The sequence below is a fragment of the Esox lucius genome, chromosome 6 (assembly GCF_011004845.1).
Source record: "Esox lucius isolate fEsoLuc1 chromosome 6, fEsoLuc1.pri, whole genome shotgun sequence".
NCBI lineage: Eukaryota > Metazoa > Chordata > Actinopteri > Esociformes > Esocidae > Esox > Esox lucius.
In genome coordinates, this window is record NC_047574.1 from 25,436,938 (window position 1) to 25,448,970 (window position 12,033).

At 42.3% G+C, this 12,033-nt stretch overlaps 1 protein-coding gene across 2 annotated transcripts in view; it reads right to left on the reverse strand.

Moving 5' to 3' along the window:
- tjap1 (tight junction associated protein 1 (peripheral)) overlaps positions 1–12,033 on the reverse strand; it is a 73,226-nt gene that overhangs the window by 44,649 nt on the left and 16,544 nt on the right. The window lies entirely within an intron of this gene.

Consider the following 12,033-nt stretch of genomic DNA (forward strand, 5'->3'; position numbering starts at 1 on the left):
ACCATACCTATTCGATGATGCAGCCACAGACATGCTTGACAATCAGGAAGCGGTTACTGAGTAATCTGTTTGTGTAGATTTGTTACAAACTCAAGACTTTGCATCTGTTTTTGCCTTGTAGGATACATGTTCTCCTGTGCATCTGTAGTCCTTTCCCACTGTCATTTAGGTTATAATGGGGAGTCATTTCAGTGGGGTTGATCCACTGTGTCGCTGTGTCAAAGTAATCTGTGTTGGTGACTTCACTGAGCAATTTCCCCACAGGACTGCAGCATATTTCAGAAGGACTGCTGTGTCCTTATGTCTGGGTGGTTGAATACATTATCCACAACTTGATGATTATTTGGCAATGTTGAAAAAAGTAAAATTCAACACAGGATTTTTTCATTTAGGCTTGCTTAAAGAAAGGAGTTAATAAATTATGCAAGTGGGGGAGGGGGATAGAAATTCAATAGACTATATGGCAAATGGAGGTCTGAATGCAGTGTGCTCTAGAGTGAACCAGACCCAACAAAGAAATTCATAGAAAGTTCGGGGACACAAAATGAAAAATAATAATAATCCATATATGGGCTATGATTGTTTGTGAAGAATCAATACAATTTCCTTGAGTTATTCAGTGGACACTAAATATCTGCTAATAAACCCTGCACAGCTTTCTTAATAAACTGAAACAGAGCACACACGTTGTGAAGTGTAGTACCAAAGATTTTAACAACCAAACCACAATAGGCCACAAGTTGTCATCAATGGGAGCCTAGTGAAGCAGAGTGGGAAGAACCTAGTATAGGAGGTGGGCACAGCCACCCACAAGCTAATTCAATGCTACTGGGCAACACTGGCGCATTCCGGGCTTGTTGGTGAACGCCGACTCAGAATTGTTGGAAGCTTTGTCACTTAGTAAAGTCTGTCACAGGGTAAGGTCTGCAAATCTAGTCTTCTCACACAATGTTAACAGAATACCATCTCACCCAGCCACAGTTTCTTTGTTATCCTTGTAGGGTGGTAATACATACGGTGAAATAGCTTCAACAGTTGAAAATCTGGAGCAGAATTCCTAGGATTACATTTTTATTTTTTTTAAGATGCCATTTGTAGAAGAAACCAAGTTTACCGTTTTGTGATCCACTAATGAGGGTAGTCACAAAAGCAGATCCCAAACCAGAATTCATATTCAGCGGACTTAGGGAAAGAGCCGACAATTTAGCCCCAGAGAGTTACACAAGACCTGCAATGACTATGCCCAGTCCTCTTCAATTGAACTCAACTCCGCAAGATTCTTCAGTCCTTTTCATACAAAGACCCAGTGTTTTCAGCATGACTAAGTGACATATCTGTTAGAAAAGTCAATAATACAGCACAGAACTAGACTTCCAAAAGTCATTACATTTCTCCTGCCCTTTCCTCGGAGTTGAAATTAATAGGTTATGTTTGTGTTTAATGTCAGCTTGCAAGGTCAGTTTTATACTGTATGCTCAGTTTACTTGGTTGTTCTCATGAATGAGCTCGGCAGTCATGCGTGCAACTCATTTGTTTAAAGTAAGGTCACAAAAGCCAAAGCGCCCAGGCAAGAGCATGACTAATACTTGATGCCCAGCCCAATAGACACAGTAAACCAGACAATTTCTTACCTCCAATTCAACTAAGGCTTACCTAGTATACACTGGGATTTTGAATGCATAATTTGCATAAAATAAATAAAATGGGGAGTAGCGGAATGTGTCGGACAAAGTCTTACCTAAAGACAAGTGCCAGTCAATTTACACAGTTGCTCTAGCAAATCAGGCTAACTTCCTAGAGAGAAAACTATCAAGAGGCTTTTCAGGGTTAAAGTGCTACTGCACGCTGAAGGATCACAGTGCACCTTAGTTGCAGCAAGAATTATAACACAATAAAACAAGTCTTTCATTGAGATTAATGGGTAGGTTTGGAACATCAGGAGGTTTAAGTTCACCTTATCTTCTGTTTCCTAATGTTTTAAGATAGGTTGGAGGGACAATACAAAACCCCATTCATCTAACAGGCCAAAAATTCAATGGAAATACCCAAAGCCACAATAAACGTAACTTTCAAAATACAGGCAGGACTTGAGAAATTGAGTAATACAAAGTATATTCAAAGCAGATGCACCCACGCAGGATTGGAATGAACATTCCATCAAGGTAAAGGTCTTGGAAAAAACACTGGGTATTGACTAGCAGAAAGAAGACATCTGACGGATAAAACAGGTTTAATGGTTGGGGTTATTTTGGCACGAGCGGCAATGTATACTACATGCCTTAATGATGTTTCATGATCATGGCATCCTTAGTAACCTCAACCCAACTGAACACTTGAAACATTCTGGAACAGTGCCTGAGAAAAGTGATTATCAGTCCTATAAACAAAAAACCAAACAATGGAATTTCTGGTTTGAGGAATTGTCTCTCATCCCTCAGAGATTTCCACACTCACAAAACCTATCCAAAGGCGCACTGAAGCTGTTCTGGCACCCAATAACGATAAGTTTGGCACTTCCTTAACAAGGACAGACACCTGAAACTATCTGCAAAGAAACAGATAGCATTTCCTTAGTGCTCTTTGGGAGACTGCAGAGAGAAGACATCAACCACGTATCAGTGACCGCAGCCCTCTGACCGTTTCTTCCCAATGCCCCTTAATGCTCACACAGGCCCTATGGCAAATCCCTTCTTACAAAGCCGCCCGGTCCATGCTAAACCGTGACGTGTCACCTTGTCTCGGCGCCCACGCGGGTCGTAGAACCCCACAGAGTTAGTGTCCCAGGCGGCCTGAACGCAGCCTATGTGCCCAACCCTGAGGCGACTGAGAATCTTCTCCACGCTACAGTGACATCTGTTCCCCGGACAAGGCCTGGGACATTCGGGTCATGGGAGCCTGAGGGTTGTGCGGCCGAGGGAGTGTCTGAATGGGTCCAGGAGCTGTCAGCTCAATGTGTGGCAGCCTCCTCACTCAGAACAGCATTTCCTGTCTTCCTGCAGGAGCATATGGCACCAGGCAGCCGGCTCCCCACAGTGGCAGAGAACAGTCGCTGGTTGGCTGGTCATACAGCACATTTAGGGCTGAGTTGTATACCACATGGAATATAGACAGGCTTGGGTTTGTGCTTTTCCTTACGCCATTGTATATCAATGTTTGTTTGCCAAATACAAAATAAAATTAACTAAGGGATTGCACTTGATGTGAGGCAGTCACCTCCCATACCCCCAATATAGAACAGTTCATTGTTAATTAATTTTTTGCAAACAATAGTTGCTGTGAGGAAGCACTGGAACTGAAGGTGCACACCTTTTTGTCAATGAATCTGGCCTTTTAGGCAGTTTTGTGGCCTAAAAAAAAAAAAAAAAAAGACTTGCCAAAGAAAATAAGTCAGTGGAGAATTGGAGAAAATAAATTAACACCATAAAAAGAGACCTGAAAATACAAAAACAAATTGGACAACGCTGGAAATAATAGACATAAATGTCTGAAGTATGCAGATTTTGACCCCAAAAATATTTGATTGGTGTTTATACAGAAGTAAAACCCCACAAGTGTTCTTAAGTACCTGACCAAGAACTTCACTGGTTCAATTCTGTGACCGGTTTCTCTTAGTTGCAAAATACACAGGTCAAATGACGTCAGGGTTAGGGGGTGTGACGGCCAACTGGATATTCTTTGTCTCAATTCGTTGAGGTCGTGGCAGGTCTTGGGCCTGCAAACAGACTAAGAACGATAACTGAACTGGGTATTCATGCAGCACATATGTTCAACGTACTTCCGGGTTAAGTGAGTCATTTGATAAAAAGCATAGCGGAGCATGTTATATTGGATGCAGGGCTTTGCCTGTCCCGAGCCTGACGCAGTAAGGCAACATCGTAACTATGAACTGGATACAAATTAGGACTTCATCAGGATCCCTGTTAGGTAGCCTATTATGAGAAAAAGCAGATCCACACAAAACATCAGCAAGAGAACTACAAACATTGAAAAACAAAGCAATCAAACTGCTCTGAGATCTTGGACACAACACAAAGCACAACACACAAGGTAACACCGAGACAGGTGACATAGGTGGGTTTACCGCCATAGTAAAGGAATAGGTGCGGCCACATATGGTCTATTTTATGAAAGTTGAGAATGAACTGCACTTAGACTGTATTTGACAATGACACATTAGTAGCTATGCCCGATCAAACGCAAAAGCAGAAGAAAAAAAACTACTAGCAATTTTTCTCTCTATAGCTTGACGGTTATGACAAATGCCTAAGCTATACAAATTAAACTGAAGGTTAATGTATTTTCCTTCAGTCGTTCTACCACACACATGCACCCACAACATCATTCAAGAAGCGTTAATAAAATAAATTAAAATAATGTATTTTACCATTATATATTGTCTGCAATCACGTTGGAATTCAATCTTTTTCCACAACTAACTAACCATCTATATTGTGCACATAAAAAAAACCTCAATATAATGTGTAATTTGACATATTTAAACCCCAAAATGAGTACAATGAATCAAATACAGCTTCCCAGGAAACTATTACCAAGAGGCTGACAGGTGTGTTTAATTACTGCCGGGTTGATGCTGGTTGAGAAAAAAAAAAACTTTTAGGCAGTTTGCCGCTTTGAACTCCTCTCATAAAGCTATTTTTTAATCTTCACTATGGTAATGATTTTCTTTGCCAATTACATTGAAGCTCGACTTGACGAACAAGGCCAGAGAATTAAAACATTCAACATTTAAAGTATAGACGAAAACAAAGACGTGCCATTCCGGAACACGTTTCACCAGGTAACTTTGTGCAACGTGTGCCTTCATGCAGTGCTCACATCATCTTTCTTGAAAACAATGTTGATTGACATCTCAATCAGGGTTGGCCATTACTACAACAGTATCAGTTAAACAATTATTGACAACCATCATCAATAGTGACATTGGGATGGTTTACCCTTCTTGAACTTGACCGGCACCAGGCAGTAAAGACCAGACTCCTCCAGAGCATAGCCCTGACGGCCTCTTGGTAGCCATCGGTCTCTACTTGCTCGGCCATACAGGATGGAAGATCTGGGCAATGTTGAGGCAGTGCCATACACGTTCCGTGTTCCATGGGACATTCAAGGTGTTTGAAGTCTTATTAATCCTTCCCTGACCTGTGTCCTTCTACAACTTTGTCCCTTAGTTCTGCTGAAAGCCCCTCTGCGCTAATGGTCGAGCGTTTGCTTTGAAATTCACTTGCCTACAGCAAAGTCATAGGAGTGACTGTGATATTGGGGGGACACATTTGACTACAGGGTAAATGTTAATGTATTCACCAAAATTTCTATTTAATATGTAGTTCTGTGTTTTTCCACTTCTAGAATCCACTTCTAGTTTGATTCTCTTTGTCCATCACTACGTAAGATGCTGTGGTTAAAAAAAGCGTTGGCATTAATGATCAATGAAGTGCGAATAGGACCAGTGCGACTGGAGGTAGTCTGGTTGAAAATACTTGGGGCGATAATTGTTTCAACAACACTGACTTGCAATACTCATTATGTCTGGAAAGGGTGTAGCAAGTAGATAGTTACCCCAAATAATTGTTGTCTTTCTGTACCGAGGCCTTGCGGGTGTTGATAGGACTTAAGCATTTAGTGTGAAAACTCCAGCTTGACTTTAAGAAAATAGCAATTTCTGAACATTCAATAGTCAGTTATTGGTAAATCATACTGTGTGAAATTTTGGCATGCTGGGACTTTTCAGCTGGAAAGGCATTTCAGATAGATGATAATGTAACCAGAGTGCATTTTTAAAATACTACAACGATGTTGGTTACTCTGTCAGGCATGTTTGTCCAGCTTTAAGTTTTCCAATCTGCTTCTATAGACCGCCTTGAATTCTATCTAACCTGTTGGTTTGTGGCCTCTCTTTAAAAGTAGTGTTGAATTTCAGTGGCTAGGAAAAACTCCCTAAGAAGGCAGAATTTTAGGAAGAAACCTAGAGAGGACCCAGGCTCAGAGGGGTGACCAGTCCTCTTCTGGCTGTGCCGGGTGAGATATTAAGAGTCTAATTGGAATAATGAATACATTTCTCTGGGCTAAATCCAGAGGCCATTTGATTAGACTAGGTCAGAAGTATGACTAGGTGGACAAGGACAGGGACAGCAACGGGCCCCCCAAACCAGGTAATCCGCAGGTGTGGACCAGGACCTCATCTCCTCTTAAAATTTTAAACTGGAGGAAACTGAGAAAAAGTTAGAAGTGCATTCCTCATATCCCCCAGCACAATAATATAGCAGTGTAACACCTTGGAACGGAGACGGGTGGGTCCGGCGACACTGTGGCCCTACCCGGGGGAGGCCCCGGACAGGGCCCAACAGGCAGGAAATCAATCCACCCACATTGGCTATATATAGATGATTCAAAACATCTAAACTGAAGAAAAAATTTGCAAGCTGTTGTGTGGAGATTGTTACCAAGAACCAAAGCTACTTATTTTAATAGCAATAGAAAAAAGTAGTGGACAGTAGAAAAACATTTATTATTATTCATTGCTATTGATATAGAGCAGTCTATTCTTTGATACAGAATTGTATTTTATTCGCCCAGGTCAAATCTAGCTCAGTGATTACCACACGCCTTGTTTTACAACAAAGCTTAAAAACAACCTGCAGCCAACATCCAATGAACAGACAAGTCAAACATTGACAGGGAACAGTTTTAAAGTAAAATATGTAATTATCATTTCTTAAAGATTGAAAACCTTAATGCAGGAAGAGCACCAAGAAAAAATAACTTTCAGGGCGCATTTGAGGTTTCATTCAAATAAAGCAAGATACAAAACTGGATTGAGTTCTCAAATACTTGTCACTTCAATATTCTGCTCTGGGGCCCACACTACAGATCTAGATCTCTGATCACATTAATTAGTGAGAAGGTTAGCGTTTCTACCCTTTATCAACTCAATGCTGCCGTCTGAGAAGTGCAACAGACGCAGCCTTTCATCCAAAAAAAAAAACTACCATCCTTTAATCATGATTAAAAGCATGGCCATTTAAAAAGTAGCACAGAGATAGACACTCTAATTGCTGTAGTCACACAGCGTGAATGAGACATTCCACAGATTCCTGCAGGGGGTTCAAGGTCTGGTTATATGAGGAACTGTACGCGGGTCGGCCACAAAGACGAATCCTTCTCTTTGACAACCTGATGCTTAGGCCCAGTGCATGTCTATTTTTCAAAGACTGCAAAGAAATGTTCCTAAAATTATATTTTCATTCATTTTCATTCATTTTCAATCAGCAGGGGAGGACAAGTTATCCACAAAGAAAGTTTTTCCTTCATAATAAAAAAAAAAAAAATGTCATATCTTGGTTGCATTTACACACATTTTATTTGAGGTAACGTTTCAGAACAGATATTCAAAATCAAACAAATTAAACACACTCAGCTCAGTTGATTTGATAAACATTTTCTGACTGAAGGATTGACTTCTGCTCCAACCTGTGCTCTAAAGCCTTGCATCAACATCAAGGACACCACAGTTTAATCATAAAACCAGCATTCCGTGTTTCCATCTAGGGTCGAAATGACTCTGAACCCTGCGACCAGCCCCCTCTGTTCTGGCTGCCTCTGAACCCTGCGACCAGCCCCCTCTGTTCTGGCTGCCTCTGAACCCTGCGACCAGCCCCCTCTGTTCTGGCTGCCTCTGAACCCTGCGACCGGCCCCCTCTGAACCCTGCGACCGGCCCCCTCTGAACCCTGCGACCGGCCCCCTCTGAACCCTGCGACCGGCCCCCTCTGAACCCTGCGACCGGCCCCCTCTGAACCCTGCGACCGGCCCCCTCTGAACCCTGCGACCGGCCCCCTCTGAACCCTGCGACCGGCCCCCTCTGAACCCTGCGACCGGCCCCCTCTGAACCCTGCGACCGGCCCCCTCTGAACCCTGCGACCGGCCCCCTCTGAACCCTGCGACCGGCTCCCTCTGAACCCTGCGACCGGCTCCCTCTGAACCCTGCGACCGGCTCCCTCTGAACCCTGCGACCGGCTCCCTCTGAACCCTGCGACCGGCTCCCTCTGAACCCTGCGACCAGCTCCCTCTGAACCCTGCGACCAGCTCCCTCTGAACCCTGCGACCAGCTCCCTCTGAACCCTGCGACCAGCTCCCTCTGAACCCTGCGACCAGCTCCCTCTGAACCCTGCGACCAGCTCCCTCTGAACCCTGCGACCAGCTCCCTCTGAACCCTGCGACCAGCTCCCTCTGAACCCTGCGACCAGCTCCCTCTGAACCCTGCGACCAGCTCCCTCTGTTCTGGCTGCCTCTGAACCCTGCGACCAGCTCCCTCTGTTCCGGCTGCTGCCACGGATGCCTCCATTCATTATTTTTAATAAGAATGTAGAATTCCTCACACCGGCAAAGCCCAGGAATCACTCACAAATGATACCCAGCAATTGACCCTGGGATTAGCATCTATCACACACAAAATATAGCATCGGAATCGGAGAAAAAAACCGCTGAATTATTCACAATCCGCTTATTAAAGGTCAATGAATGTCTGACACCGAACCCAAGGAAAGGCAACACCAACACAGATTTTTTTTCACCCCACCACAACTAGAGTTGTGACTTGTGAGAGTAAAATTTACTTCCCCTGGGGGGGGTGGTCTCATTGGGTCTGAATGTAATTACAAAAACAATGTACTGCAATCAGTTACATTAGCAGTCTTATCAGATTACAGTAGATCACAAGTATTAGATGACTACAGAATTCAGAAGATACTTGAAAAGTAAATTGTGAAATTGTTTTATTAAGTCAGCACTGAAAAAAGGAACAAGTTAAAATATGTTTATATTTTCAACTGCGCTAGTCTGGATATTAAGGATATTAAGATGGATCAAAGCAGGGAATCTTAGTTCTAGCTACATACATTTTTGGACTTCTACATTACTTATGTATACATCCATTCATTCTTTAAGAATAGAACTTAGAAAATAAAGACCTTATTCCAACTGCTATACCCCATACAAACCAAAAATAGAACTTTGCAAACAATGTAAATCTAAACACTTTATCACCTCAAAACATGGTTCAAACTATACTACTCGTCCTGATATACTGACGGCCAGGCTATGTTTTCATAGCATGTCTAAATAATGAGGGTAGTTACATTTATCCAGACCCATCCCTCCACTTTCTATGGAAAGAGGAGGGTGACTGCTTTGTTATTGTTAAAATTATGGGTCCAAGTTTTAACACGGGAAAATTCAAAAGCAACAAAGTAGACGCAATATTGTCTGAATGTAACTTATATCTTTGCTCTGCATTGGTGGAATTCTCCACAACTGAGGGTCTATAGATAAGGTGAATTGTTTAGTTTCTGAGCAGCTCTGATAAAGCTATAACAAACATTTACAGCATTGAAATGTGTTCATACAGTGGGGAGAAAAAGTATTTGATACACTGCCGATTTTGCAGGTTTTCCCACTAACAAAGCATGTAATAAAATCCAGAAAAACACATTGTATGATTTTTAAGTAATTAATTTGCATTTTATTGCATGACATAAGCATTTGATCCATCAGAAAAGCAGAACTTAATATTTGGTACAGAAACCTTTGTTTGCAATTACAGAGATCACGTGTTTCCTGTAGTTCTTGACCAGGTTTGCACACACTGCAGCAGGGATTTTGGCCCACTCCTCCATACAGACCTTCTCCAGATCCTGGCTAGACCACTCCAGGACCTTGAGATGCTTCTTATGGAGCCACTCCTTAGTTGCCCTGGCTGTGTGATTCGGGTCGTTGTCATGCTGGAAGACCCAGCCACAACCCATCTTCAATGCTCTTACTGAGGGATGGAGGTTGTTGGCCAAGATCTCGAGATACATGGCCCCATCCATCCTCCCCTCAATACGGTGCAGTCGTCCTGTCCCCTTTGCAGAAAAGCATCCCAAAAGAATGATGTTTCCACCTCCAAGCTTCACGGTTGGGATGGTGTTCTTGGGGTTGTACTTATCCTTCTTCCTCCCAACACAACGAGAGGAGTTTAGACCAAAAAGCTCTATTTTTGTCTCATCAGACCACATGACCTTCTCCCATTCCTCCTCTGGATCATCCAGATGGGCTTGGACATGTGCTGGCTTGAGCAGGGGGATCTTGCATGCGCTGCAGGATTTTAATCCATGACGGCGTAGTGTGTTACTAATGGTTTTCTTTGAGACTGTGGTCGCAGCTCTCTTCAGGTCATTGACCAGGTCCTGCCGTGTAGTTCTGGACTGATCCCTCACCTTCCTCATGATCATTGATGCCCCACAAGGTGAGATCTTGCATGGTGCCCCAGACCGAGGGAGACAGACAGTCATCTTGAACTTCCTCCATTTTCTAAAAATTGCACCAACAGTTGTTGCCTTCTCACCCAGCTGCTTGCCTATTGTCCTGTAGCCCATCCCAGCCTTGTGCAGGTCTACAATTTTATCCCTAATGTCCTTACACAGCTCTCTGGTCTTGGCCATTGTGGAGAGGTTGGAGTCTGTTTGATTGAGTGTGTGGACAGGTGTCTTTTATACAGGTAACGAGTTCAAACAGGTGCATTTAATACAGGTAGAGTGGAGAACAGGAGGGCTTCTTAAAGAAAAACTAACATGTCTGTGAGAGCCAAAGTTCTTACTGGTGGGTAGGTGATCAAATACTTATGTCATGCAATAAAATGCAAATTAATTATAAAAAAAATCATTCAATTTCATTTTCTGGATTTATTTTTTTGATTCCGTCTCTCTTTAAGTGCACCAATGATAAAAATTAGACCTCTACATGCTTTGTAAGTACGGAAAAACCTGCATAATCAGCAGTGTATCAAATACTTGTTCGCCCCACTGTAACAATGTACACCACAGTACTAGACAGAGTAAAAAGGTACTGAATTCTGCTTAATTCTAGAGTACAGAACTCAGCAGTGCAGTATTTAAATTTACTGTGACGGTACAGATTTAGTCCATTCAAGACCAACCAGATTTGACAGTGTAAGCCAAAAGATTTCATTAAAATAATAGCCAGTGTGGAATACTGCTCAAATGGATGCCAATGGATGATAACAGCCTTCTGAGCCTACCAGTAGGCTAGCAGGCCCCTTCTGATCCATATCTATGAGGCTGATAACCACTGATAACGCCCATTCAATCCAATGATAACATTCGAACCGCCTGTCAAAACACAAAGGATATCCTTTTTCTGGATGCTGAGGTCATGAGCTGGCATGGTTACACCTACAGCCCCGTCGCTAGGCTGGTTGGAAGTACAAAGTGCTCAGGCTAGATAACAGTAAATGATCTGCTAAGAGTCTGCATCATTGCTGCAGTCAGCAAACCAACTGCTCGCTTGTTCAAAACATCTGGGGAATAGTGTAGTGAAACGCTTCAAAACTGAAAAAATAAAAGTTTGTCCCCCAAAAATGGCATGAAAAATGTGTAATGATCATGCTTTTTAATCAGCTTCTTGCTATGCAACATCTGTTAGCTGAATGGATTATCATGGCGAAGATGAAATGCTCACTAACAACGTTAAGATATTTGTGTACATCACCTGAGAGAAACACGTTTTCTGTGTGTTTGAAAATTGTTTGGGATATTTTCTTATTTTTTTCCATGAACCACTGGACTAACATTAAGCTTGGTTTACATTGTTGTTCAGCCTGAAAACGAAACAAATGTTACTAATGTGCTGTACATAGCAGAGATCCTTCACAGTAGAAAAATCGAAACATGCAACAGACCTGCCTGACAGGGCAGACTATGAAGTACCACTGTTAAACCATCATAAAGTTAGATCGGGGCAATTCCACACAAATGTCAACCTTGCTGTGAAAAATTAAAGTTATCATAAAAAAATCAAAACCCTTTCTAAGTTGTCCATTTGGATCTGTATTTTATTGTATTGATGTGCTGTCATGTAAATTTTAAGGAAATTTCTGTTTATTCACCTCAGATAAGGTGTGCACAGATACTAAAATTGCTTTTTTTATACAAACCTATTTCATGCTTTAAAAAGAGGGATCA